Here is a 27,958-nt window from a genome sequence, read left to right as displayed (position 1 = left end):
GGAAGCATAATCAAACCCTAGTCTAGCAGACTATGGATTAAGGAAAAATCCTGTTACAGATAAAGACTTTAAAAGGTTTTTCTCAAAACCGTAAGACCTTTTGCTTTTTTTCCCTTTAAATCCTGTTTTTCCCCCTTGTTCTCTACCTCCCTGAATCCTGTATTACCTAATCTGCACAATACCCATGGTAACACCACGGGCAGTGGAAAGAACATAATGCTACTGCAAGCGTTACCACACTGCTGTAGTTTACATTTTGGCCAGAGACCCAGAAGTGCTCACCAGCTTAGGAGGGCAAAGTCACTTGGGTTTCTGACCCTTCAGTTTCTAAAGGGCTAACTCCCCAAGATTTATTATTTTTCACGCTGTTCACGTGTGAGATGAAAATGGAGAGAACAAGACAAACAAGAGTAAAGTAGCTTATTTACAGTACCCATAACTAGAATGCTCTGGCTGCACTACCTTCACAGATCCACACCCATGGAATTGTGCAGGCAGGGAACCATGAAAAGGAATTAGCTTAGTAAGGGGCCACATGCCTCGATGCATGCGCATAACAGTTCCTAGACAGACTCTATTAAAGAAGAGCCATTGATCTCACTCTAAGTTTCTGTCCATCTGTCTGAAATAAAAACTCCAAAGAGAAGCTGTGAAAGAGGGAGAGTGAGCATGTTTCTATGGAGGCAATATACTATATCTGGAAAATTCAAATTCCTGGTAAGTAAACTAGAATTTCTTCTGCTTAAATCGGTCTCCAGAGAGCCCCATTCTTCAAAACTAATTAGTAGTAACCACTTAAGAGAAAGAGAGGGGCTGAGCAATGAAGTTAACTAAACAGGGACTGCAGAAATATTTTTTTAAGTGTCTAGAGACCTCAAGGTAGTGGCCTAAACATATGCAATAAAAGGAACTTTTTGCTTAGGCAGGTCTCAGAAGCCACCCTAATTTCAGTAGACTAAACTGTAAGACCCCTTTGGTAATGAACTGTATTTCTCGGAGCTGTTTTCGAAGCACTGTCCTATCCACTTTCAGTGTATTTGGCCTGCAAGTGATCCTGTTTTTCAGCTCTGAAGCAGAGATGAGCTACCAACATTCCAGTTCTCACAATATAAAAAATGGCAGGTTTCAGAGTAACAGCCGTGTTAGTCTGTATTCGCAAAAAGAAAAGAAGGACTTGTGGCACCTTAGCGACTAACCAATTTATTTGAGCATAAGCTTTCGTGAGCTACAGCTCACTTCATCGGATGCATACTGTGGAAAGTTTAGAAGATCTTATTATATACACACAAAGCATGAAAAAATACCTCCTCCCACCCCACTCTCCTGCTGGTAATAGCTTATCTAAAGTGATCACTCTCCTTACAATGTGTATGATAAGCAAGTTGGGCCATTTCCAGCACTAATTCAGGTTTTCTCCCCCCCACTCCCCCGCCATGTACATTGGTCAAACTGGACAGTCTCTACGTAAAAGAATAAATGGACACAAATCAGATGTCAAGAATTATAACATTCATAAACCAGTTGGAGAACACTTCAATCTCTCTGGTCACGCGATTACAGACATGAAAGTTGCGATATTACAATAAAAAAAACTTCAAATCCAGACTCCAGCGAGAGACTGTTGAATCGGAATTCGTTTGCAAATTGGATACAATTAACTTAGGCTTGAATAGAGACTGGGAGTGGCTAAGTCATTATGCAAGGTAACCTATTTCCCCTTGTTTTTTCCTACCCCCCCCCGCAGACGTTCTTGTTAAACCCTGGATTTGTGCTGGAAATGGCCCACCTTGATTATCATACACATTGTAAGGAGAGTGGTCACTTTAGATAAGCTATTACCAACAGGAGAGTGGGTTTGTGTGTGTGTGTGTGTGTGTGTGGGGGGGAAACCTGAATTTGTGCTGGAAATGGCCCAACTTGATTATCATACACATTGTAAGGAGAGTGATCACTTTAGATAAGCTATTACCAGCAGGAGAGTGGGGTGGGGGGAGGTATTTTTTCATGCTTTGTGTGTATAAAAAGATCTTCTACACTTTCCACAGTATGCATCCAATGAAGTGAGTTGGAGCTCACGAAAGCTTATGCTCAAATAAATTGGTTAGTCTCTAAGGTGCCACAAGTACTCCTTTTCTTTTTGCGAATATAAAAAATGAGAGCTCGATTCAGAGACTCATCTAAACTGGTTTAATTTATACCTTCTTGTTATGCCAAGCTGCAATATGTAAGTCACACCTACTTAGACTTCCAGAGGTCTGGTCTACACTAGAATTGTACATTGGTATAGCCATGAAAAACCCATATCCCTGAGAGACGTACCTGTACCGCCCTAACCCCCAGTGTAGACAGTGTTAGGTTGATGGGAGAATTCTTCCATCGACCTAGCTCCTGCCTCTCGGGGAGGAGGAGTACTTACGCTGATGGGAGAACCCCGTCTGTTGACATAGGTAGTGTCAACACTGAGGTGCTGCAGCGGTGAAGTTGCACTTCTGTAGTGTTTTAAGTGTGGACAAGTCCTTAGTCATATCCACGTAACAATACATAACTTTCCCTGCCTCCTCTTGCACATCACTTCTGAATTAGGCTATATCTTCACTGCAATGTAAGCCCAGGATTCACACTCCGCTTAAGCCTAACCCCCTTCCATCTACACGCAAATCTACATGTTAACCGAGGGCTTGGACCCAGGGTCCCAGGACACGAATCAGAGTCAAGCCGGGCCTCAGGGTTCAAGCCCTATTGCTTTGCACTGTAGATGCAGCCCCTCTTGACTTGTGCTCTGGCAGTTTGCCAAAAGTGTTCCACAATCTCTTGAGCTGACTTTCTTTGTCCTCTGGACAGTCAAGTTTGGAAGACAGTCAGGTTTTTCCCACCACGAACAAAGGGCTCAAGCAGCCATTTTGGGAGGGTGCTAGAAAGTCTGGGATATGGGTGGTTATTATCCCAGCTCGCCTATTTCAGTGTAGGTGCTGGAGCACCAGACTGGGACCTAGGGTTCAACAGTTCCTAACCTGGGGTTACAAATGAGAGTAGATGCTCAAGCCCAAGTTAACACACTCAGGGTGCGCTACCTTGCGTTGTACTAACCCTGGGCTTTCATTGCATTGTGGGCATACCCACCAAGTAACCATATATTAGACTCTAAGGGAGTCTCATTTGGGTTAACTCACATAGCGGTATACCAGAAAAGTAGTGTATCACTAAAAAAGCCATTAACAGGAAGATTGTGATCCTGGGCAATCCTGTATTCACAACCGAAAAACATTACTGCAATAATATTTGTACAAAATATGATGTGTGAGGTATATGAAAGCTAATAACATGAGTTATTAGTATAATGTAGATGTTAATGTTATACAGTATATAAAGTTATGAATTCCCTCTGTATGATGTTACTAGAACATGTTTAAGACCAGACAGCCTCGCCTAGGTAAAGGCAATAAACAGATCTGACCTACACAAAGGAATGTGGGTTTACCTCAGTTTAAGCATTAGTAGTAAACAAAGTCATTGAGCTAAACCTGTGGGGGTTATCCTGATCCTGAGCTCGAGAGACAGAGCAGTAACATGGTTCCTGCACTCCAGAGAGAGACAGAAGACTGAATTCTCAAGAGGCATTCCTAACCTGTGAAATAGACATCCCTTTGGGACTATAAGGAACAGAGAGAGACTCAGTTTTTACTCTTCAGTTTAGGAGAAGAAACTAAGCGATTTGATCTGTGTAATGGATCCTGGCCAGATCAGCCAGCAAAAAGCTGGTAAGGAGAGAGAGAGAGAGAGAAAGAGAAAACCACCTTGAACAAAGACTGTATCTTGCTAGATGAAGTTTTAGACTTTTAGATGCATGTTTTCACTTTTATTTGCTTGTAACCATCCCTATCTTTCTACTTGGTTTCACTTAATCCACACGCTTTTGGTGGTTAATTTGTTTTGCTGTCAGTGCTGGGTATGTCCAGTAAAGTATGTGCTTCCAGACAGCTAACAGGTTGGAGTGTTTTTCTGTCTCTGTAAAGGCAGCAAACTGAACATTTATCTGGGAGGGTCCAGTGTGAAGGACTGGTCCCTTCAGTCAGATGATTTTGAGATGCATTCAGGGCTGGAAGGGTCCAAGGTCAGCCTGCATGGAGTAATTTGGCTGGGCAAAGCCAGGGTAAGGTTTGTGGGCTGCTGGAAGGCTGTTGGGGGTCACAGTTTTGGACCAAAGCTGCACAGCCACAAGACACCCAGTGTTACAAGGTAGACTGTGACCAAACCCCCTTACTAGCCTGGGTGAACCCCAAAACATCTCAGTTGATCCTTTACATTGTTTCAACGTGGTTAACGTTTGTCCTAGGGAAGGGATTGAACTGTGCTGTAACAAAGAGGCATAAGTGGGCCGAAGCCTGGGACATGTCTGGTTATGTGATCTGGTGACAACACAGGTAGGTCACATGCAAATTAAAATGTGTTGTGACTAACTCAGGGGACAGTGGTGCTGTAACCACATCTGCTAACCTGGATATTTTTGTAGTGTAGGCAGGCCCTTAGTTATACTAGCTTACACATCATTAAATGGGTGTGACAAGGTCTAATGGAGTCTAACTAAGAGTAAGGGAATCTACCATCTACCAATTTACACATCCCCTCTGAATTTGGCCCTATAAGTTCTGGGGAACTAACTCGCCCTTAGGAATGCTAATGAGTTTTGGCACTTTCACATCTAGGTAACAATTTAAATCCAACCTAGGATCTGTGTCCAGAAGTTAATTGTATCTGATGGTTATTCAGTGCTTAGTGTGAAATGAATTAATAGTTTCAATCTAATTCCTAATGGATGAGAGACCACAGTATTATTACCATAATCACAAAACCAGCATCACACGTTCTCAGTATTATTACCATAATCTCAAAACCAGCATCACACGTTGCACCAAGTCGTATCCTTGCTGGTAATATAGAGCAGAGGCTAGAGACTTGAATGGGTCTATGTGATGTTTCTTATCTCTAAAGGTGGTCCCTTCAAAACAAGCTAACAGGGAGCAAGGGAAAGCTTGTACATGCTATCTCTTTTCTGTGGATAAATATTGGCATTCTGGCACTTTTCATGATCGCTAAATTCATTACAAAAATTAAAAATACTCACCAAAGTCCATTCACATGTAACTTGTAGATATTATTTTATCAGAACATGCACAGGTTGATCCCTTTTTTACTTTTTTTAAGTAAAACTTTAAAGTTTTTTTACTTTTAGGACAGAGAGGGAATTCCTTAATGCAAAACAAAAACCACATGGACATGACAATTGCCCCAAAGGCTCTCTAGAGGTACTAGTGGCTTCTTCCACTATAGGTGGAACGAAAGAAGGAAGAAAGACCTTTGTGTATTTTGGAGGCGGAGGAGCAGGAGAAAACATGATGGTCCATACTGTCCCAATGCTATTCCTGATAAGAGGACCTAGTGCTACAGTATGACAGGATATATTCAGGAGAAGGCCAACAGCAGCTCAAAACCATGAGAATCAATTGCTATAAGATCTTTGGACTGAAGAAATATAAATCTTCACTATGGATCCTTGGGTTCCTGTTTCTCATGGGCACAGATTTAATTTTAATTTATTGAAGCATTTTTCCTTAGACATTCTTTAACAATTACTTTTTCCTACATCTAATTTAAATAACAGATCTAGCCAAAATGGCACTAATAGAGTAGAGATGGGCTGAGGGGATGGTTCATATCTGGATTAGGTTTAGGATAGGACTCAGGGATAAATCAGGACTTGGTCTATTGGTACTGGAAGGCTCAGAAGGAGGTCACCCAAGATTTCACCCCTAGATAATGAAAACCTTTCAAGGTAATGTGTAGTCTTGGTTACAAAATAGGCCCGTTCCAGGTTTGGATCTTGGACTCTGCAGTTTGCTGAGTTCAGATCTGGGGATTTGAATTTGAATTTCCACAAAATTTGAAAGACGTCAGAAATAAGTTTCTGGCTTTGCCTCTTCTCTTTGAGAGAGTGAAAAGTTTCATGTTTAAAGGAGTTATTTTTCACCTCAAAGGCTATGAGAACTTATATCTTGCTAAATGTACAAAGATCACATTTGTCTAGATAACAGGATAATATTATTTGATGGTAATATACTCTTAGATTAAAGCAATGTGCTCAAGGAATCCATATGTATGAGTATGCCCTCCTCCTAAAATTTGCTGGCAGCTGTGATTGTAACATCTAGCACCTGGCTGGAAGAGCCAAAGATAGTTCTGTATTAGCCCATTGACAGATTTTCATATTATTCAGCCAGAAGGGCATTCTGAGAAGACTTCATGCAATAGTGATGGAACTCACACTCCTTCCCTGGTGGTGACATTATGAATTATTACTTAAATGCACCTATTCTCTATTGGCTCTGTGCCTGCAAATAAAAAAAAAAATCCATTCTCAAGTCTCCTCCACAGGCCTTTCAGAGATAAAATACATCTCAAGACATGCAATCACATGGCAGAATGAAAATTTTATTTTAATATTGTTTGCAAAACTGACAGATCTACTTAACAGAAGCCATTAAAATATTTACAAAGTAGCAGCTGCTCTTGTAAAAATACAGCTTTTTTTGGCATGAAAAATAAACTAGTTGATAAGTGCAAGATAAGCCATTTGATGTCTTCTTTGTGTGCTCTGCATGGTATGCTCAGCCAATTCGGTACAATCTGATGTTTACAGAGCAATCGTAATGTACGACCTCCTTAGGCAACAGGGACACAAGAAGCCTTTAAAACGCTGAAGCAAGCATTTAATCAGAACTCTTCATGCTGATCTTTGAAAAATTCAATAAGTTCAAAAAAAATGTAACTCCTTCTAAAGATAAAATATCAGTTTTTTTTGCTTCAGGAGTTGCAAATATATACCAATGAACTCCCAGTGAACCAGACAGACTTCAGCCACTGCTATTTAAAAGAGTAAGCCATATGTTGCTCAGAAAGAAACAATGCAAGCACTCAAACAATGTAAGTACTTAGGCCAATTGAGTAGTTACTGTGATATAATAGCTCAACTAGTCAAAACATATCCCCTTCTTTTGGTACATTTAACCAAATTATCTTTTCACGTGGCTAGCTAGTTTCATGTGAATAATACATTTCTTTATTTTACACGCTTGTTTCATATTGAAATCAAGATTTTACATATTTTCCTAAAAAGATAAAGGAAATAGTTACATGCAAGTAATTACTGCAGAAGTGTAAATAATATGGAGTATGACCATATCTGTGTAACACAGCTGTTCCACCTTGATTCTATTGTTTCTATCACATCTTAGATGATGTGAGGATATGCATAAAGTCCATGGGTGACATTCTGGCCCCACTGAAGTTAAAGGGAGTTTTGCCACTGACTTCACTGGAGCCAGGATTTCACCCTGTATGTGTGCGGTGTGGTTTTTTTGTTAGTTAATCACACACATTTATAGTGCTCATCACCTTAAAGCTATTTACTAAGTTCAATTAAAAACACAAAATATGCTGAAAACAGAGAGCATCTACTTGACTACCCTAGAACCTTGCTAACTTAAAAAGCTGTTTCCCAAGGGACTGCCCAGGACGTACCAATAGCACAGAAAAGCCAGACCAAAGAGGCATGTCCTACAATGTGAGCCAAGTATGACAAGATCAGGCTCTGACAGACTGCCAGCTGGAGAAAATTCGGCAGGCAGGGATCTGCCATTGCAATGCCCTCCCCTGCAGTCACTTTGACTCCAAGCTTATGAGCAGTCTCCTGGCACTAAAAAGGCCTGCATTTTCAGCTTTACGTTTGATAAGTCTTCTGAAGCATGTGATCTAATCATCTTGATCACAAGCAGATATACATCTATATATGGTGGTGACACATGCGATAAGCGGTCCTGTCATGGGATAACATGATCAACATAATACCATTATTGTTTAGTAATTATAGCAGGGGATAGGCTTGCAGGACTTCTGGGTTTTATACCTAACTCCTCTATCGACTAGACAATTTTTCTTACTCATAAATGGTATTTCGTTGGTGGACAAAGTTAATCTGTAACTTGATGGGATATAACTGGCAGTCCCACAAGGCTGTCAGGGAAAAGCAACTTTTGAGCATGGAGGATAGAACTGTTTGGCAAAATGCTGGATCAGTAGAGGTGGAAGTGCACACTCTATAGTGTCTTAGTGAAAATATACATGGAAGACTGGATTATTCTGTTTTTGTTTTGGTTCTTATATCAGGCTCATCACTACTGTATCTAAGGGCTTGTTTTCACTACTGCGCTACATTGGTGCCATTGCAGTGGTGCAACTGTGCCGATGTGGCAAGTCTGCTGAAGATGCGCTATGTTGACGGAAGAGTGTTCTCTCATCGATGCAATTACTCCACCTCAATGAGAGGGGGAAGCTATGTCGGTGGGAGAGTCTCCCACTGACATAGTGTGGTGTAGACAGTGCTTTAAGTCGATATAACTTACGTCGCTCTGGGGTATGGTTTTTTTCACATCCCTGAGCAATGCAAGTTACATAGACTTAAATGGTATTCTAGACAAGCCCTAAGTCATAGTAGATTGCAAACTTCCCTTTATTGCTATTCTAGGGAAGCATTACCTTTCTTGGGGTATGTCTACACTTACTGGGGATCGACACTGCAGCGATCAATGCACTGGGGGTCAACTTAGCGGTCTAATGAAGACCTGCTAAATCAACTGCAGATCACTCTCCCGTTGACTCTGGTACTCCACCGGAATGAGAAGCATAAGGTAAGTCAATGGGAGAGTTTCTCCTGTTGACCCAGTGCAGTGTAGACACTGCAGTAAGTTGACCTAACCTACATCGACTCTAGCTACATTATTTACATAGCTGGACTTGCATAACTTAGGCTGACTTACCCCCTGTAAAGGTTACTTCCCCACTCTGAACTCTAGGGTACAGATGTGGGGACCTGCATGAAAACCTCCTAAGATTACTTTTACCAGCTTAGGTTAAAACTTCCCCAAGGTACAAACTATTTTACCTTTTGCCCTTGGACTTTCGCTGCCACCACCAAACGTCTAACAGGGATATAATTGGGAAAGAGCCTGTTTGGAAACGTCTTTTCCCCCCAAAATCCTCCCAAATCTTACACCCCCTTTCCTGGGGAAGGTTTGATAAAAATCCTCACCAATTTGCATAGGTGAACACAGACCCAAACCCTTGGATCTTAAGAACAATGAAAAAAGCATTCAGATTCTTAAAAAGAATTTTACTAGAGGAAAAAGTAAAAAGAATCACCTCTGTAAAATCAGGATGGTAAATACCTTACAGGGTAATCAGATTCAAAACAGAGAATCCCTCTAGGCAAAACCTTAAGTTACAAAAAGACACAAAAACAGGAATCTACATTCCATTCAGCACAGCTTCTTTTCTCAGCCATTTAAAGGAATCAGAATCTAACACACATCTAGCTAGATTACTTACTAAGTTCTAAGACTCCATTCCTGTTCTGTTCCCGGCAAAAGCATCACACAGACAGAGAGAGAGAGTGGCTTTGTTTCTCCCTCCCCCCAGCTTTTTAAAGTATCTTGTCTCCTCATTGGTCATTTTGGTCAGGTGCTTATCCTAGCTTCTTAACCCTTTACAGGTGAAAGGGTTTTTCCTCTGGCCATGAGGGATTTTAAAGGTGTTTACCCTTCCCTTTATATTTATGACACCCCCGTAGTGTAGACCAGGCCTCAGCCAAGGAGCAGAATTGCTATCAGCACTGAGAGTCCTGAAACCGAACAGCTATCCATGCAAGCATGGAAAGCTGATATTGCTGCCAGGTGAACCTTGACCGAGGAAACTGCTAAGCCTTGTTCTTACACCACAGCTATGTTTTACCTCAACAGGCAGGGAGGAGCTTGCTTACCCTTCTTTTTCAGGAAACTGTGCAGTTTCAGGTGCAACAGATAGTTAAGTATGCGCTGGATGGATTAATGCATCAGCAAGACTCTGGTTTAACAAGCATAGACAGAGAACCACTTCCACTTTGACAGGCAGGGGCCCTGATAGAGGGCTTTCTGCTACTTAGTAAGAACCTAAGAATGGCCAGACTGGGTCAGACCAATGGTCCATCTAGCCCAATATCCTGTCTCCTGACAGTGGCCAATGCCAGGTGCTTCAGAGGAAATGGACAGAACTGGGCAATCATCAAGTGATCCATTCCCTGTTGCCTAGTCCAGCTTCCCGCAGTTGGTGGCTAGGGACAACCAAAGCATGGGGTTGCATCCCTGCCCATCTTTGCTAATATCCATTAATGTACATATCTTCCATGAACTTATCTAATTCTTTTTTGTACCCCATTATAGTTTTGGCCTTCACAACATCCCCTGACAATGAGTTCCACAGGTTGAGTCTGTGGTGTGTGAAGACTTGGTGAACTTGCTCTAAGCAAGCTTGTTTACTGAGATTTAGCCATGGATCTTCCAGGCTGTTAGATGAAAGGATTGTAGGTTTGGGTGGAGCAGCCAACCGTGGTCTTAGGAGATCAGGTCTGAGTGTAGTGGGAGTGAGAATGGAAATGCCACCGAGAGGACCAGTAGAGAACCACTCTTGGTGGGGCCATGCTGGGGCTATTAATATAATTTAAGTGCTGTCCCGCTTGATTTTTAGTAGCAGTCTGTGTAGGAGAGGTATGGGGGAAAAGCATAGCTAAGCTTTTCTGCCCAGGATAGCAGGAAGGCATCTGTGATTGAACCTGGATTGTGGTCTTTCAGGGAGCAGAACTGGTAACATTTTCTGTTGGACCTGTTTGCAAATAGATCTATTTGGGGAGCCCGCCCACTGCTAGAAAATACATCTGGCTTCATCTGGGCACAGAGACCTCTCGTAGTGACTCAAAAATGACCGGCTCAGGTGGTCGGTTACTCATTCCGCACCCCGGAAGGTAAGAGGCCTTGAGGTTAACTGAATTGCTTCCTGAAAAAGGAGGGATAAGTGAGATCTTCCCTGCCTGTCGAGGTAAAACATAGCTGTGATGTCTGTAAGAACAAACAGGTTTCTCCCCCCGATATGAGGTGGGAAAGCCTGACAGGCAAGATGGACCAATGTCAGAGAACTCAGGGTGATATGAAGAGAGAGCTCCCACGATGACCAAAGACCCTGTGTTAGGAGGGGCTCGAGGTGAGCTCCCCACCCTAGAGCAGACATGTCTGAGATCCGAGTCATTGACAGTTAAGGGCGATGAAGGGAATGCTCACACAAACATTGGGAGGATCCAACCACCAGTTTAGTGAAATTAGAACTCGTGCAGGTACAATGAGCACAATGTCCAGTTGAAGATGGCTTGGTGAGTACACTGAGGTCAGCCATGTCCGGAGCCTCACATATTGTACTACATATGTGCATGAGGCGATGTGGCCTACGAGCCTCATAAAGTTTCAGGCTGTTGCGATGGGTGAAACTTGAGGACAAACTGAAGAAAGTAGAAGAGAAGAGCAACAAAAATGATTAAAGGTGTAGAAAACATCATCTATGAGGGAAGATTGAAAAAACTGTGTGTGTTTTAGTCTGGAGAAGAGAAGACTGAGAGGAGATATGATAACAGTTTTCAAGTACAAGGAAGAGGGAGAAACATTATTTTCCTTAACTTTTGAGGATAGGACAAGAAGCAATGGGCTTAAACTGCAGAATGAGTGGGTTAGGTTGGACATTAGGAAAATCTTCCTAGCTGTCAGGGTGGTTAAGCACTAAAATAAATTGCCCAGGAGGGTTGTTGGATCTCCATTATTTGAGATCTTTAAGAGCGGGTTAGACAAACACCTGTCAGGGATGGTCAATAATACTTAGTCCAGCCATGAGTGCAGGGGACTGGACTAGATGACCTCTCGATGGCCCTTCCAGTCCTGTATTTCTATGTCACTAGAGACCAGATAGATTGGAATCTTGACTCTGAGAGGAATGCTTTGGTCTGGCTAGAGTCCAGCACCACCCCTATAAACTCTCTCCTCTGTTCCAAACAAAGAGTAGACTTGTCTGCATTGATCAATAGGGCTAGGGCCTTGAATGCTGACTGAATGAGTCAAACACTGGATATAATCTGGGCTTTGGACCGTCTCTTGACTAGCCAGTCATTGAGGTAAAGGTAGATCTGCACTCCTAGTTTCCTCAGAAATGCTACTACCACAACCATATATTTCATGAACATTTGAGGAGTTGCAGAGAGGCCGAATGGAAGCACTGTGAACTGGTAACGTTCCAGCTTCACTACAAACCTGAGGAATTTTCTGTGCCCTCACGGTATTGGCAATGAAAGTAGGCAGCTCTTAAATCCAAGGTCCAGAGAGAGGATGATGGATGCCAGAGTGACCATGCAGAACTTTATCTTTTGAGTCAGTTGTTGAGCTGTTTCAGGTCTAGGACAAGTCTGAAACCTGCCTTTGCTTTTGGGATTAGGAAATAACAGGAGTGGAAACCCTTCCCTTTTAAATTCTGTGGAACGTCCTCTATGGCTCCCAAATGAAGGAGAGACTGAATCTCCTGACCCAGAAGTTCTTTGTGAGAGGGGTCCCTGAAGAAGGACGGAGAGGGAAGGTGGAAAGGAAATAAATTGGAGGGTATATCTCACTTGTACAGTGCTCAACATCCAATGGTCTGTAGGGACACAGGACCAAGCACTGAGGAAATGGAAAAAGCAGTTCGCAAACAAAGGAAAACTGGGCTCTGGCATCCTGGGAATCTAGTAATTTCTAGCTCTAGACTCCACGGAACATGCCTAGGTGCTGGAGTCAACAGTGCCATCTCCCCTGTGTTACCGAAGCAGAGGAGTGCTTAGATTTAGACCTCGCTCTACTCTTATCCCCATACCTAGCAGACTTCAGGGCCAGGGACCTCATCCTTTCGGCACTCTGCTTCTTATGCCTCTTCTTAGACATTGGGGATGGTGAACGGTGCTGGGAATCAGGCACGGCAGAAGGCACACTCCTTACTGACACTGAGACAGTCAGTGCTGAATTTGACTGACCTGGCTTTGATGGAGGTCTCAAAGCCACCTCCGAGGGAGAAACTTTAGCCTGGCTTCATGGTCTTTCCTTGTGCAAGGCTTAAAGTCCCTGCAAATTTGGCAACACTCTCCAATATGAGCTTCCCTGAGGCACTTCAAGAACCTAGAGTGTGAGTCATTCATGGGCATAGCCTTATTGCAGGAAACACAGGGGCCTGAAGACCAGTGACCAACGTACCAGGAATTGAATAAATCCCTCAGATGGGGTAAACAAACCTAACTAAACACTAATAACTTTAATAACACTAAACTATTTACAATAAAATACAAGCGAACGCAGTCCATGGAGAGTACTTGCAAAAGCAAGAAGAGCAGTTCCAGTGATCATCATGGGCTGTAAGAAGTAATTGAGGGGGCTCGGGGTCGGCCGCGCCCTTTATACCAATGCCAGCAGCACGCAGTAGCAGAGGGCAGTTGAGTGGCCCCAACGGGTACCACCGAGGGAAAAAATTCTGGTGACTGCACACAGGGTGCATGTACACCAAGAGAGAAATACACATGTGCAATCAGTCGAAGACGAAACACAATTTCCTGGAGCTGATGAAAACAGGAAGGGCAATTGTAGAGAAATAAAGGAACAGCTTGCAGCATCACAAATGTTGGCACTCAACAACTATTGCCAGCTTGGAGACCTATCAAGCTAATAAAATGGTCACCAGAAAAAGAACCTTAAGGGTTAAATGCTTTTCACTGAATGTTTTGTCTTCAAAGAGAGGACCTACAGAGCTTGCAACTGTAGATTCAGTCTCCAGGCAGGAAGAATCAATCTGAAGGAAAGATTTATTCTAAAAAGAGCTCTACGGGCATTTTTGGAAAGGAAATAATTGTACTATGGACTCAGTGCTAAGGGGACATTTGTTAGGCCTAATGAATTGACTGTGGCACCAGAAAGCTCCTAGACAGCAGAAGGGAACTGCATTCTATGGATAGTTGGCTCAGAACCACATCCGCCCGCTACAAGTCTGTGGAGGAATCCAGAAACATGTGAAGGAGAATCTTGGGCTACAGGCCTGAGAAGATGCCCTCTGATAGGCCGGAGGGTCCTGGAACAAAGCCTGGGAAAACTGGATGTTCACTGGAAAAGTGAAGAAATCCTGGACAAGAAACTTCTGCCTGAATAGCAGAGAGAGAAGGACCACTGGAAGAAGACCCCATTCCACAAGAAAGATTGAGTTCTGGGCTTCAGATGACTTGATCTTCCTGCAAGATGGGATGAGGGCAGTAAAGTTTTTCTCTGCTCATTGAAACAGCATGCTGTACTCAAAGCATTGCCTGGGACACTGGGTATCCCCCATGCCAGTACAGGTAGGCAACCATGATTGAACTGTGACCCAATTAGAACGGCCAGGCCTCTCTGATGACAGTCCCCAGAATGCAAACAAGGCCTTTCTTATAGCTTGTAGCACAACATATGTCTCTAATTTTGTCTTGAAATGGGACAATTACCCTTAGCCGTTTTGCCCCCCATATGCCGTCTGTCTTCAGCACTACCCCTCAGAGATTGGTTAGTGAAACTGCTTAATAGACTGGACTCCTAAAGTTGCCACAAGAGGGAAACTTTGATGTGCAGCTGGATACTTATTAGTGTCTCCAAGTCTTGGGACTGATGAACTCCAGTTCAGAAGAAACAGGTGCAGGGTGGAAAACCAGAAGCCAGCGCAGGGAACCACCTTGAGATAGGAGACAAGCAACTGGAATAGGTGCATTTTTTTGGTGAAGAGAGGAAGGACCTGGAACTCCTAGACTCTTGGCTTTACTTTGGCTGTTCTTTGACAAGAAGGCTCCCTTTTGAGGTTGATACAGAAAAAGATGTCCAGGTAGACAAGACTTTGGGACAGCACCGGGAAATTTCTGAGCAGGTTTATAACAAATTGATAGCTCTCGGACAAGGCTAGAGTGCCAGAGTTGGCTAATTGTGTCTCAAAATCTCAAAAGGAATTGCTACAGACCACCTAATTGTTGAGATAACAAATCACTGCAATTCTCTGCTCCTGGAGATGGGTCACTAACATGTGTTCTGAACAGTATTTAAATTCTAGGTGCCAGCAAGACCAAAAGGGAGATTGCAACACTCAAAGTACAGATTACTAAAGCAAAACTGTATGTACAGTTGATTCTTGGAGGCAATAAGGACATGCAGGTACACATCCTCTATATCCTTTTGATATGAGGAAATTCCCTGGGGCACTGACTCCAATGTTTGCACAGGTGGACTCTATGTTGAACATCTTGGTGGCAACCATAGGAAGTCTATCTGGGCTAATGCAATCCCAATCAGACAATTTCTTTCAAATGAAATAAATTAATGGTCTGAATCGATGCTATAGTTATTGTGGGTGGCAAAAAAAAACCTTGGGACTGATGTCACAGCACCCAGGCAAGGAGATCTTGTATTGACTTTATCCCGTCACTCCTTTGTCCTGAGAAACAGCGGGAGAGAGCTGGACAATTTTGGATAAAGAGGAAAACTGACGAAAGCCTATGAAAACCTGCAGCACTCATGAACCCAGCCCCCCAGCTAGAAATGATGTGGCTCCATTGCAGCTGAATCTGAAGGAGGCAGCCTCTAATGCAAAGGGGTCCTGGAGGTAAAATGACATTATGTATGTTCATGTGCCCTCAGACCTCTGCTGCTGGTGACAACCCTTTGACTTGGAGGGACACTTTCTTCTTTCCTTGCTTTACAGAAGAGACATATAGAAAGTTAGCTCTGTATCAGGAATGAGCCCTACTGGGATATTCTTTGCACTTCCTACATGTCAGGGGCAAGCAATTCAGGGTCTGATTAAGGGGATCAAGGCAACTACTCCAGTAGGGGAGAGCCATTAATTTTCACTTAGTGGACATTTCTCCCACTAATGAAGAGTTAAGCCAGAGGGCTCTGTGGGCTACATTAAAACTCAGTGGTAGACCTGACTGATAGGAGATGGAATCTTGGTATGCATTTTGCAGATACTAAGATACTCAGCAAGGTGGAATTTCTTCTTCACATCTTAAGTGAAAGCTGTTGAGGAGGGGAAAAAACAACAACTCTGAAATCTACTCCATTAGAGCTCTGGCAAAGTATAGGAACAGAATGCCAGCATCTTTGAAAAAATGTCTCTTTTAGTGGATCTTTGAGATTGGTGTTGCTCTCTTCAGGAAGGGGAGACTCCCTGAAAACCTGGCTCCCGGTGAACAAATTTTAAGACTTTGTGCCTACATGGCTGCCTTGTATTACTAAAGGCTTGTCTACACAGGGAAATTGACCAGAATTGCTCTTGCTGAATGAACTATTGCGGAATAGCTCTCTGGGTGGACACTGGACAATAAAAGTGATTTTATTCCAGAAAAGTTGCTCGGCTTTGGAATGGTGCTCATTATTCAGAAATCAAGTGATTTTTTTTATTCTGGAATAGAATGTTCACAGCAGTCGATATTCCACAAAAGCTGTTTCAATCAATTTTCCTCATCTAGACAAGCCCTTCTGTCTGCAGGGAGAATGAAGCACCTATTTGGCACAACCCAGATGCTGTTACTTAACTTTTGGGGCACTGGATGGAAGGAAGGGAATAGTATTATTGGGCTTCTCTTCTTCAAAGCTAATATGATGTTCTTCAGACGGGGGGGCAGAATCAGCGTTAACGATTTAGTGATATTTTGAAAAAGAATAGGGCCTTGCAAAGCAAACTACTTTGAGAACCTCCTTTTCAATGCTGTTATCTGAAACATTAGGGGGTCTGCCAAATCAATATTGCCTGAGGAGCGGTGGACAAGTGACTGTCTAATGCTCAGGACCCTGTCACACTTACTCCTCAAAGAAGTGATCCTTATGCATAAAGAAAGATTATCCGTAGGAGCCGATGAAGGAATATTTTCAACCTTTGCTGGCAAGACGCACAAGGGTTTAATAATACATATCTTTAATGTAGCCAGCTTCTTGGCTTTGACTGAGGGAGAGGAGATGTTGTCTAGTTGGACTCAAGTTGCAATGCAAACCTTTACTATTAACGTGGAAAGGAAGGAAGGTTGAGGAGGAACAATATTCAGAAATATTGCTGCTAGGCAGCAGTTCTGCGGAAAAGGACCTAGGGGTGACAGTGGACGAGAAGCTGGATATGAGTCAGCAGTGTGCCCTTGTTGCCAAGAAGGCCAATGGCATTTTGGGATGTATAAGTAGGGGCATAGCGAGCAGATCGAGGGACGTGATCGTTCCCCTCTATTCGACATTGGTGAGGCCTCATCTGGAGTACTGTGTCCAGTTTTGGGCCCCACACTTCAAGAAGGATGTGGATAAATTGGAGAGAGTCCAGCGAAGGGCAACAAAAATGATTAGGGGTCTGGAACACATGAGTTATGAGGAGAGGCTGAGGGAGCTGGGATTGTTTAGCCTGCAGAAGAGAAGAATGAGGGGGGATTTGATAGCTGCTTTCAACTACCTGAAAGGGGGTTCCAAAGAGGATGGCTCTAGACTGTTCTCAATGGTAGCAGATGACAGAACGAGGAGTAATGGTCTCAAGCTGCAGTGGGGGAGGTTTAGATTGGATATTAGGAAAAACTTTTTCACTAAGAGGGTGGTGAAACACTGGAATGCGTTACCTAGGGAGGTGGTAGAATCTCCTTCCTTAGAGGTTTTTAAGGTCAGGCTTGACAAAGCCCTGGCTAGGATGATTTAACTGGGAACTGGTCCTGCTTCGAGCAGGGGGTTGGACTAGATGACCTTCTGGGGTCCCTTCCAACCCTTATATTCTATGATTCTATGAATAGCTCCATCTTCTAACAAAGACCATTTGAGCACCAGTGCAGCCTTCCTGTTCCAAAGCGACTTGCCGTTCTTCGTCAGGAAAAACGATAGCTAAGAGTCTGGGGTAGAGGGTTATTTATGGCAGATGTCACTGTGGACAGTGTTTTAGAGGCTTGGCAAAACCCAGGCTGGTTTACACTGCCTCATGCGCTACAACAAATGGCAAATCCATCTGTTTTTCTCCACACTTTCCTGGTTTTGCTGCTCTTTTTAGCACCACTCTGAATGCTACAGGATGACCTAAAACTGGAAAAACTAACATCCGAATCTTTCCAGAGTGTGCAACTGCCAGCTGAGGCCTTGTGCTTTTTCACTCTGACGCAGGCAGAGCTGGCTGGCTGATAGTGGGTGCAAGGTCATTCACACTGGCATCCCCAAATTCCTGCCCTTTCATTGGCTGCTCAGTTCTGTTCAGGTGTGATGTCAATCAGGTAGAAACTGACCTGGTTTCCTGGGCGAATCTCTCTATAAAAACAACAATGAAGCCATCTACCTCACAGGATGGTGTGAAGCTTAATTCATACACATACAGCACTTTGAGATCTTTAGATAAAAGACCTCTGTATTTGCAAATTATAATTACTTCCAGTAACAACCATCCACTATTAAAACAATCACTCCAGGTTGCCATAGACGATCATAACATATGCAAAGAGGTGCCAGCAATAAGCAGTTTGCAAGATTGCCAACTATCTTTGGCATTTGCCTTGCTTAATTGTAGCATTTAAGACAGATAGAACTGGATGTTGCAAAGTGCTTAGTGCCCTCAATTCCCTCAGCCTTCAAATTTTGGGAAAACAAATTATGGGATGTATGCTCTTCTTACTATTTATACTTTTAAAATATTTTTTTATTCCTATAAGAGATCCCACCCAAGAGCAGGACCCCATTGTAATAGATGCCATTCAAACATGTAGTAAGAGACAGCCCTTGCTGCAAAGAACTTATAGTCTAAATAGACAAGCCAGACAAAGGGTGAAGAGGGGAAACAAAGGCACAAAAAAGTGAAAAGAACGAGGAGTCCTTGTGGCACCTAAGAGACTAACAAATTTATTTGAGCATAAGCTTTCGTGGGCTAAAATCCACTTCATCAGATGTATGTAGTGGAAAATACAATAGGAAGATATATATACATACAGAGAATATGAAAAAATGGGGGTTGCCATACCAACTCTAATGAGACTAATCGATTAAGATGGGCTATTATTAGCAGGAGAAAAAAAAACTTTTGTAGTGATAATCAGGATGGCCCATTTCAAACAGTTGACAAGAAGGTGTGAGTAACAGTAGGGAGAAAATTAACATGGGGAAATAGTTTTTAGTTTGTGTAATGGCTCATCCACTCCCAGTCTTTATTCAAGCCTAATTTAATGGTGTCCAGTTTGCAAATTAATTCCAGTTCTGCAGTTTCTCGTTGGAGTCTGTTTTTGAAGGTTTTGTTGAATAATAGCAACTTTTAGGTTTGTAACTGAGTGTCCAGTGACATTGAAGTGTTCTCCAACTGGTTTTTGAATGTTATAATTCTTGACGTCTGATTTGTGTCCATTTATTCTTTTGCGTAGAGACTGTCCAGTTTGGCCAATGTACATGGCAGAGGGGCATTGCTGGCACATGATGGCATATATCACATTGATAGATGTGCAGGTGAATGAGCCCCTGATAGTGTGGCTGATGTGATCAGGTCCTATGATGGTGTCCCTTGAATAGATATGTGGACACAGTTGGCAACGGGCTTTGTTGCAAGGATAGGTTCCTGGGTTAGTGTTTTTGTTGTGTGGTGTGTGGTTGCTGGTGAGTATTTGCTTCAGGTTGGGGGGCTGCCTGTAAGCGAGGACTGGTCTGTCTCCCAAGATCTGTGAGAGTGATGGGTCATCCTTCAGGATAGGTTCTGATACAGACTAACACGGCTACCACTCTGAAGCAAAAAAGTGAAGTGCTTTGCCCAAGGTCACACAGCAGGTTAGTGGCAAACTGGGAATAGAACTCAACTCTCCTGACAGCCAATCCAGTGCTGTACCCACTAAACCACACTGCATTTCCTGTCGTCTTTCTTCCTTTGAACGATAAACCAAAGTAGCTCTCTCATTTTATATACTGCACATCTTGCAAGTGCATTATGCTTTCCAAAGCTTTTACGAAACTGTTTAGCATACACAGTACAAAGCTTCAGAATACACAGTAGCATACACAGTACTGCCACAGCTGAGACCCGTGGAGGTGTCTGACCTGGAACTTCCATTCGTCTATAAGAGAGGGAGCTGCATTCTCTGGGAGGGCCCCTTAACTTTGGAATTATTTCCCGACCCTGGTCTGAAACAGTCTGAATAATATGATATACACTCATCTTTTGGGGCAGGAATTTGGGAAGGGGTGTGTATTTTTATTGGGACAATTATGTTTTTGCAAGATCTGCAGTGAGGAAAGTTTTTGGTTCTGTGGTGAGGCTTCTTTTGTGCAGGGAAAGGTTATTAGTTTGCCATTGTACCATCACTGCCTGTGTCTTAGGAAAAGGCACTGAGGTTAGCTACCTTGACCTTTCCCTAGTGAAGCCCCAACTTAACATATTCTACCTCAATGTAGCTGATCCAAGGTCTATGTGGGTAGATCTCCACCAGCTACATCGCCATCAAATTCGCCTGGTTACACTGAGGGTAGAAGATGTTAATTATGTCTTCATTACAGAACAAGTTGAGATGTACATCCTGGTAAACTACACTGAAGTTGCTAACCTTGGTGTCTTTTCCTAGTGATAAGCCTTTAATAGACCTGTATTTTTATTTCTCGCCAAGAGCTCCGAGAGTCTTGCATAGACAGATTATTCATGCTTATCTCTAGGCTTTGCAGAATTCAATTTTTATTTTTACAATTTTGATGGATAGTATCAATGTTTATTTTTAAGCATTTTTATTTTTATCAATTTAAATTTGTATGGGAGGAGGCAGATAATTTTTTAATGAAACCTGATAAGATTCAAAAAGTTAAATTTCTATAACTGTTAAAACACAAATTGACAATATCACCTATCAAAATATACAAAGTAAATATCCTTAAATATAACTCTAAGTTCCCAAGTAGCATTTTTCTTTCTTTGCCTATTTGTAAACTTAGATTATTTTCAATGGAAATATATTTTTTTTTTGGTCAGCTTGTGTGTGTATGGTGAAATTGACATTTACTGACATTTACTAATAACAAGTCTTGGCAGGAGTAGATTTTTATCTGTTTAAATGAATAAATAGAAATACTCTAAAAAGCCATTCTAGTTTACTGGAAAAGTAGGTTTTTTTTTATGTGATTAGGCAGATCATTGGGATGGAGTCTGTCTCATGTGATCCCAAGTACAGGACCATGCACATTGTTGGTGCTTAACAAATAACTGCATCTAATAATAATACTGTAAGCATCATATAAGACAGGCTTTATTTTTCCCCATATGCAATGTTAATCTGAATTTTATACATTTACCTGACAAGATATTTAAGCTCTGATGCTGCAGTATGTAGTAAAGTGTGAACTATTCCACTGGAATGCAGCCCCATTGAAGGAAATGGGGTGCTACCTGGCTGCAGGAAGCCAGCTGCATGCTATATGGTAGATTACAGTAGCATATAATTAGTCCTTTCTGAAATTGTCACTATAGCTGGGTGGTTAGAGTTTATGTACATATATTTTAACTCTGAATATTTGGTACATATTCTGGAGAAATATTTGATGAGTGTTATCATTATGTAATGTATTGTGAAAGCTCCAAATGCCCTTCATGTCTATCAGGAGGGTAATATACCTTTACGAGACATCAAAGGTTTAACAAACAAACAAAAAACCAAGGGAATTTAAAAAAAAACTAAGTCAGCATGGAATACATTCTCTCCCTGGTTGAACACACATGCCTATTAAAATGCATGGGAGTTCTGTACATGCATTTAGGAGAGAATAAACATCTAATTTAAGCTATCTAAAGGCAGGATATTTAAGACTGACACTCTATCCTTTTTTTTTTAATTTGTTTTCCCCACCCCACGGCCATGCGGATTAAGAATGTTTCTCAGCTTTTACAGAGAATATTGTAAGAGAGCTGAAAATGAATGCAAGTGGTTTGCTTCAGAAAAATAAGAAAGTACTTTTAAAATAATTTATGAGCTATATTTAAGTTTTTTACTTTTGATTTTACTCAGACGCTTTACTATTTAGCCCATGAAAATGACATTTCTGATAAACTCTCTCATATTATACAGCTGCCTTTTAAGGGCAAAAAGAAAGGCGAAACAGTCAAGATGTGCCTGGCCAAATAGTTAACAGACCAGTGCACATATTTAGCTGACAACTGCCTGAAATGTGAACCATTTGCTCACCCTTTCTTGTTACTTCAAAACTGATTTGGGCTTAAACATCTGAAACCTACAGGTGTTTAAATTCTCTCACTTGTCAGCAGAGCAGGCCTCATCAGACATGGTCTCAGGATGTGGTCAGACTGAATAGATACCCAAAGACCCCACAGGTGAAACCCAAAGAACAACCTAGCCCACCTGTGCCCCTCAAGGCTTCTTTAGTGGATCTGTCCTTCAGAGACTAAAATTCAGAAGAGGAGTAGTTAGAAAGCACCCAAGTTACTAAAGCAATTACACTAAATGCTCTGAATTTAATTTGATAATTCATGGTCATAGGACTGAAACCTTTAACATTTAACCTTGCAGCAAATTAAATCAGCTTTCTGATCAAGTGAAAAATTGTAAGCCATTGAAGTTTGAGTGTGCAAAGCATAGAGTAATTAAAAGAAGCTTTAAAAAAATTAGGAGAAAAAATATAGGACCAGCCCTTCACCCAAAACAAAATAAGCCCTACAGGGGCAAAACAGGAAAGCATCATGGTCTCTATAAGACTAATATATTCGTAGTCAGTGGATTATACAGAGGTATAAACTAAATGTAGTCCAGACATAAGAAAGCCCAACTCCCACTGAATTCAATGAGCAGTGGGTCTCCATACACCAAAACTGAATTTGGCGTGCTATCTTCTTTAATTCTTCTCAAATAGTGTAAGTAATATATTTGATTTTAGAAAATACAGAATTGGGGGCCTTAGATTTCAAGTTTCTAGTTTTAGCATATGCCTTCCATGTAATTGAAACCCTTGTTTCACTTTTTCTTGTGTGTGTGTGTGTGTGTGTATTTATACACATGTGCCCAAATTAGTAACATTGATGCAGTATGTATTAGTAACATACACTATGTAAACTTATACAACATGTTAACTATACATTGTGCAAATCTCTATAGAGACACAGTATATAAGTTATACACTGCATAACTAAGTATGTATGTAAGCGGTGTATATTATGTATGTAATATACACATTCACACACACTATCACTTCATTTTGTGCTCAAATCACACTTATAGGGCTCACTATTCAATGTCTCCTAGACAAATCCTACACTGAGACAAAACACAGATGTATTTTCTAAATGTACCTTATAGCATTAGGACATAAAAGAAGTTGGGGTATTAGACCCTGACTTGTTTTAAACATCACTATAGAACCATGACTGACAGTTTACAATTTACAAGAAGGGTGTGGCTAATAAAGTCACTGAAGCAGATATAAGCACAGTTCTCTCTGATATGCACTTATGGCCTGTCAGTCATTCTCTCAAGTGCTTTGTTGCACAGACATGCCAATAACTAATATCACATTCTATAGGTCTAATGCCCAAAGGCCTTTAAAAGACTATGCAACCATATCAGCATTTGAAAACCCCCGATTAACGAGGTTTATTGCTTCAGTTGACTTTTTTTCCCTGTAAAAAAGTAATCTTAGAATGAAAACATCAACACTTGGAAAGTAGGACACTATAGGGTACATAAATTTTTTCAACAGGTGAAATATTATATTTGAAGAAGAAACAACAATGTTCATCTTTGTTTCTAAGCCATACCTCTTGCCCTACTTCTAAAATTTAATGCACTGTCAAGTAAACAGAAAGTGTGCAATTAGAACATGTCAAAATAGAGTGCTCGCCTCAGACTTGATTTACTAACCCATAACGCCCTTCCCACTGTCAACAGAGCTACTTTTGCCAGATTGCATATTTCAATAACAGATTGGTACGAGTGCTACTTTTTAACCATAACAATGCAATGTACTGTTATGCTGTGTTCTGAAGAGCTAGTCATGGAAATGTAGGCATCCTATTCCTAGCCATTTAAATAAAACTCTGTCAACAGGAGCATCGGGTGGAGGAGGCCCTCAAAAGGTTCAGAGACCAAACATCCCAGAAGCTAAAGGGGGACACTCTTTGTTCTTTGGAATGCAACGGTGAAGGAGGAAGAAAAGATGCTGAGGGAAGAAGCGGAGTTTGATGCTGAGAAGTGACAAGAGCTGCAACTCTGAGGTGTTCAACCCCTTTGATGCCTGACATTTAGGATGGGAGTAGGGCAAGATCCAGGTGTGAAATCTTGGTTCCACTGAAGTCAATGGGAGTTTTACCATTGATTTCACTGGAGCCAGAATTTCATCCCAGGTGCCCATCCCTGAGATGTTTTTTTTCAGATGTGATATCGATGTCTTGCCTTTCTCTCAGAAAGATGTTACAGTAGATTCTGCTAGTTAGCAAGCCCTTGGTGGATGGGCCAAAAGTTGCCATTAGCTGGCAGTTGCCAATAAGCAAAAGACAACCTGCCTGTGTCTGGGGCTTTCCATGGCGAGTGGGGCCCTGGGATATGCAGAACCCAGGCCCCTGCTGCCAGGGCAGGACGCAGCCTGGACAGTGCAGGAAGAAATACTGTGAAGCCCCGTGGGCCACCAATGCCCCCATTCCCCACGGAAAGTGCTGGCATCCTGGCAGTCACACCCTCCTCATTCCCCCCCCCCCACACCCCGCCCGGCTGCTGTCCTGCCTGCAACCTACCCTAGGGCCCGGGCTCTGCATGTCCCAGTGCTTCTGCTCCTTTGAGCAGACCCACAAACCTGGCCTGCCCCTGGGGCATATCACATGGAACGGGGGCTGGGGAGCCCATGGGGCAGCAGGAAAAGAAACTGTCCATAGCTGGCATTTCTGCTGGCGATATTCAGACCAATTAGCATTATAGTGAATTGGACAGTGTCCATTCCAGACAAAATGTTTCTGTTAACCAAAGTTGTTATCAGGATTGTGATTAAGTGGCATTTACTGTAAATGCAACATTACTTGTCACCCATTCTTTTTGTCACTTAAAACCATATTTTGTATGTTTTGGTGTGGGGGGGAACAATAAAAAGGTAATTTAATGAAGGAAGCTCCCCATGTTGAAACTTTCCACCACATCCTCACTTCACTATAGCCTTATTGGCTTCCCTTCATCTCGCTACTCACTCTTTCATATGGACATCGTTCTCCCTATACTGGCCACAGACGTATTCCGATTAAACCCAGACTTTCCAGTGGTTTGGTGGTGTTCCTCATGCCCACTTAATTCTGTTTGTTCTCCTGTTCCAATTCTGCTTTAGATGAAGGAAACACCTCTTCCTCCTACCTTGTGTTAAAAATGTACAAGGTTGCTTTGCCTGTAGGCAACCGCACAAATCACAGGAAAATACCCCGGTGGAATGCAATCACAGGTGTGGAATGGAGGCGGGTAGAGAGTGGGAAGGAATTAACAGGCTTGGAGTATTTTTCATTCAGCTAGAGCAGTGCTCGGTTCTAGAACAGGATGGCCAGTCCACACTGTTTCAGTCCTACTTCACCCTTGATTTTGCCTCAAAGGGCTTAGGCCTATACTAAGCCTGGCTAGCCATGGTCCCCAAGTTGTTGGCCACAGGCTAGGATTGCTAGAACTAGTGCTACGGCTTCACCATGTCGCCCAGCAAATCTTCTCTGTCCGAGGCCAGGAAGAGGATGGTAGAGCAGCCAGCTATGCTGCTAGATGTCATTTCTAACTTCTCTGATTTTCTGTTTTTCTTTAACTTGTGGGAGTTTATTATTCAAGAACTATTTACAATTAATGTTTTCATTAACTACTATTGTTAAAACATTTGTTATGACAAATAGGATGCACAGAGGAATAAAATAATGCTCCAAAATGTAAGCAATAAAATGTCAATATGAAATTTCACTGATGTTCAGCAGCCGCAGGGTAAATTCTCAAGGGACAACCACATAATCCGAATAAACGGGGAATGATATACAAGTCACCGTACAGCATTTTTAAAGAAGAGTAGATTAAAGGAAAATAAAGTAGAATATAAATAAAGAATATATTCAATTTTTTCACTTCAGAAAATGTTCCAGACATCCACTCTCTGTATTTAAAGAATAGATGAGATTTCTGTTTCAAAATTTAAATGAATATACAATAGGCTGGTCTCTTATTTATAGCATAAAAATGTAATATCTCTATAATATGAAGACTTTGACAGGAGCAGCACCAGTATTTTCTCCCACCACCCAAAATGAAGGGACAGAACCAGAAGATGTCGGAAAGCATCTTTCACAATCAAGAAAACATTAGCTGATAAAACTTCTGGAACTGTGACACTAATGGAAAAATTTGTCTGGAAGAACATAGTCACAGCTAAGACTGTGATCAAAGTTATACAGCGTAAGTGGTGAACAATCCATACAGCTCTAGATGGTATTTTGAAGTGGATAATATTGAATTTGCCATTACTAGGGGACTGGGTGCAGACCAACAAAAATCTGCCTGCTTAGATGATAATCGTAAGAGCATGGATGTATAAAATATCTAATATGTAAATAGTAAAAATGTTAAGTCAAGCAATGCTCACAATCCTCTGTACCTCGCAGATGGAGAGAGGTAAAGCTAAATCAGAAAGATCTCTTACACAATAGATTCCCTGATGCTTCTGAAACCCAAGTGACTGTCTGGAATACTGACCTGATCCAAAATGCCTTGAAGTTAATAATAGGAGTGTTTCCTGATCCACAAATAAGGAAGGAAAAATCTATACCAGAAGTATTCGGTGATGGACTCGATTCAGGACTAGAGCTGGTCAGGATAATTTTAATTGAAACAATTTTCTGTTGGAAAACGCCATTTTGATAAAACCAATTTTTTTAGTTTCAGAGTAACAGCCGTGTTAGTCTGTATTCGCAAAAAGAAAAGGAGTACTTGTGGCACCTTAGAGACTAACCAATTTATTTGAGCATAAGCTTTCGTGAGCTACAGCTCACTTCATCGGATGCATACTGTGGAAACTGCAGAAGACATTATATACACAGAGACCATGAAACAATACCTCCTCCCATCCCACTCTCCTGCTGGTAATAGCTTATCTAAAGTGATCACTCTCCTTACAATGTGTATGATGATCAAGTTGGGCCATTTCCAGCACAAATCCAGGTTTTCTCATCCTCCGCCCCCCACAAACTCACTCTCGACAACATTTCCTGCAGAATTTTTTTTTTAAACTATAATTTTCTTTTCCTGTTTAGGAAAACCTTGTTTTGGAAACTTCTGGAAATTTGTGTTTAAAAATTTCTTTCATGGGATTTGTTTCATTTTTATATTACCTTTATTATTTCATCAAGTGTCAGTAGGATTAGTGCATAATATGACATATCATATTATGTGTTACTAGTAATGACTTAGCATGAAATAATATAAAGCTTATTGACTGCAATTAAATTTTTATTTTAAAACAAAATTTTGAATGTCAAAATATCTAAATTTCCTGTGAAACAGAAATTCTAAGTTTTGACCAGCCCTATTTAGGCCTCTTCTGTGAGTAAGATGACATCATGAATGGACTTTATATGAGTATTCATATAAAGTTTACATAAGCGAAGGGATCTACAGCATATTGTTTGAAAATCAGTAGTGGTGTTATTTGGTACTTTCTAGGCTCCCAAATCTGCAATCAGATCTGTGTGGGCAGAAACAGTTCTTTTGTTGTTGTTATGGGAGTTGCTCTTCAATAGGCAACTGCAGCTTTGGGGACTGATCTTGCAAAGTGCTGAGTGGAGTTCAAACCTTGCAGAATTAAGCCATTCATTAGCAAACTGGCCTCATCATTAGAAAACAACTCAAGTAAGAGGATGGCAAGCAACATAGAGAATCCTTTTAAACATCTATTGCTGTGTAACCCTAAATTAGTCTTTACTTGTAATGGTGTGTAGTTGCATCGAGTGGTGAAAGTGAATAAGAAGCTGTGGAATAAAGGTAACTGACTTCCCAGAA

At 41.7% G+C, this 27,958-nt stretch overlaps 1 protein-coding gene and 1 long non-coding RNA gene across 5 annotated transcripts in view; one reads left to right on the top strand and one right to left on the bottom strand.

Moving 5' to 3' along the window:
- The window catches only part of WDPCP (WD repeat containing planar cell polarity effector), a 292,680-nt gene that overhangs the window by 26,653 nt on the left and 238,069 nt on the right, over nt 1–27,958 (bottom strand). The window lies entirely within an intron of this gene.
- Nucleotides 532–27,958, top strand: LOC125633426 (uncharacterized). The gene is made up of 2 exons (XR_007355597.2): nt 532–717; nt 24,008–27,958. It is a non-coding gene; the product is annotated as an uncharacterized LOC125633426 (long non-coding RNA).

Source organism: Caretta caretta, chromosome 3 (assembly GCF_965140235.1).
Source record: "Caretta caretta isolate rCarCar2 chromosome 3, rCarCar1.hap1, whole genome shotgun sequence".
Classification (NCBI taxonomy): domain Eukaryota; kingdom Metazoa; phylum Chordata; order Testudines; family Cheloniidae; genus Caretta; species Caretta caretta.
The sequence above is the reverse complement of the archived record's forward strand: the minus strand, read 5'-3'. Positions and strand labels throughout refer to the sequence as shown.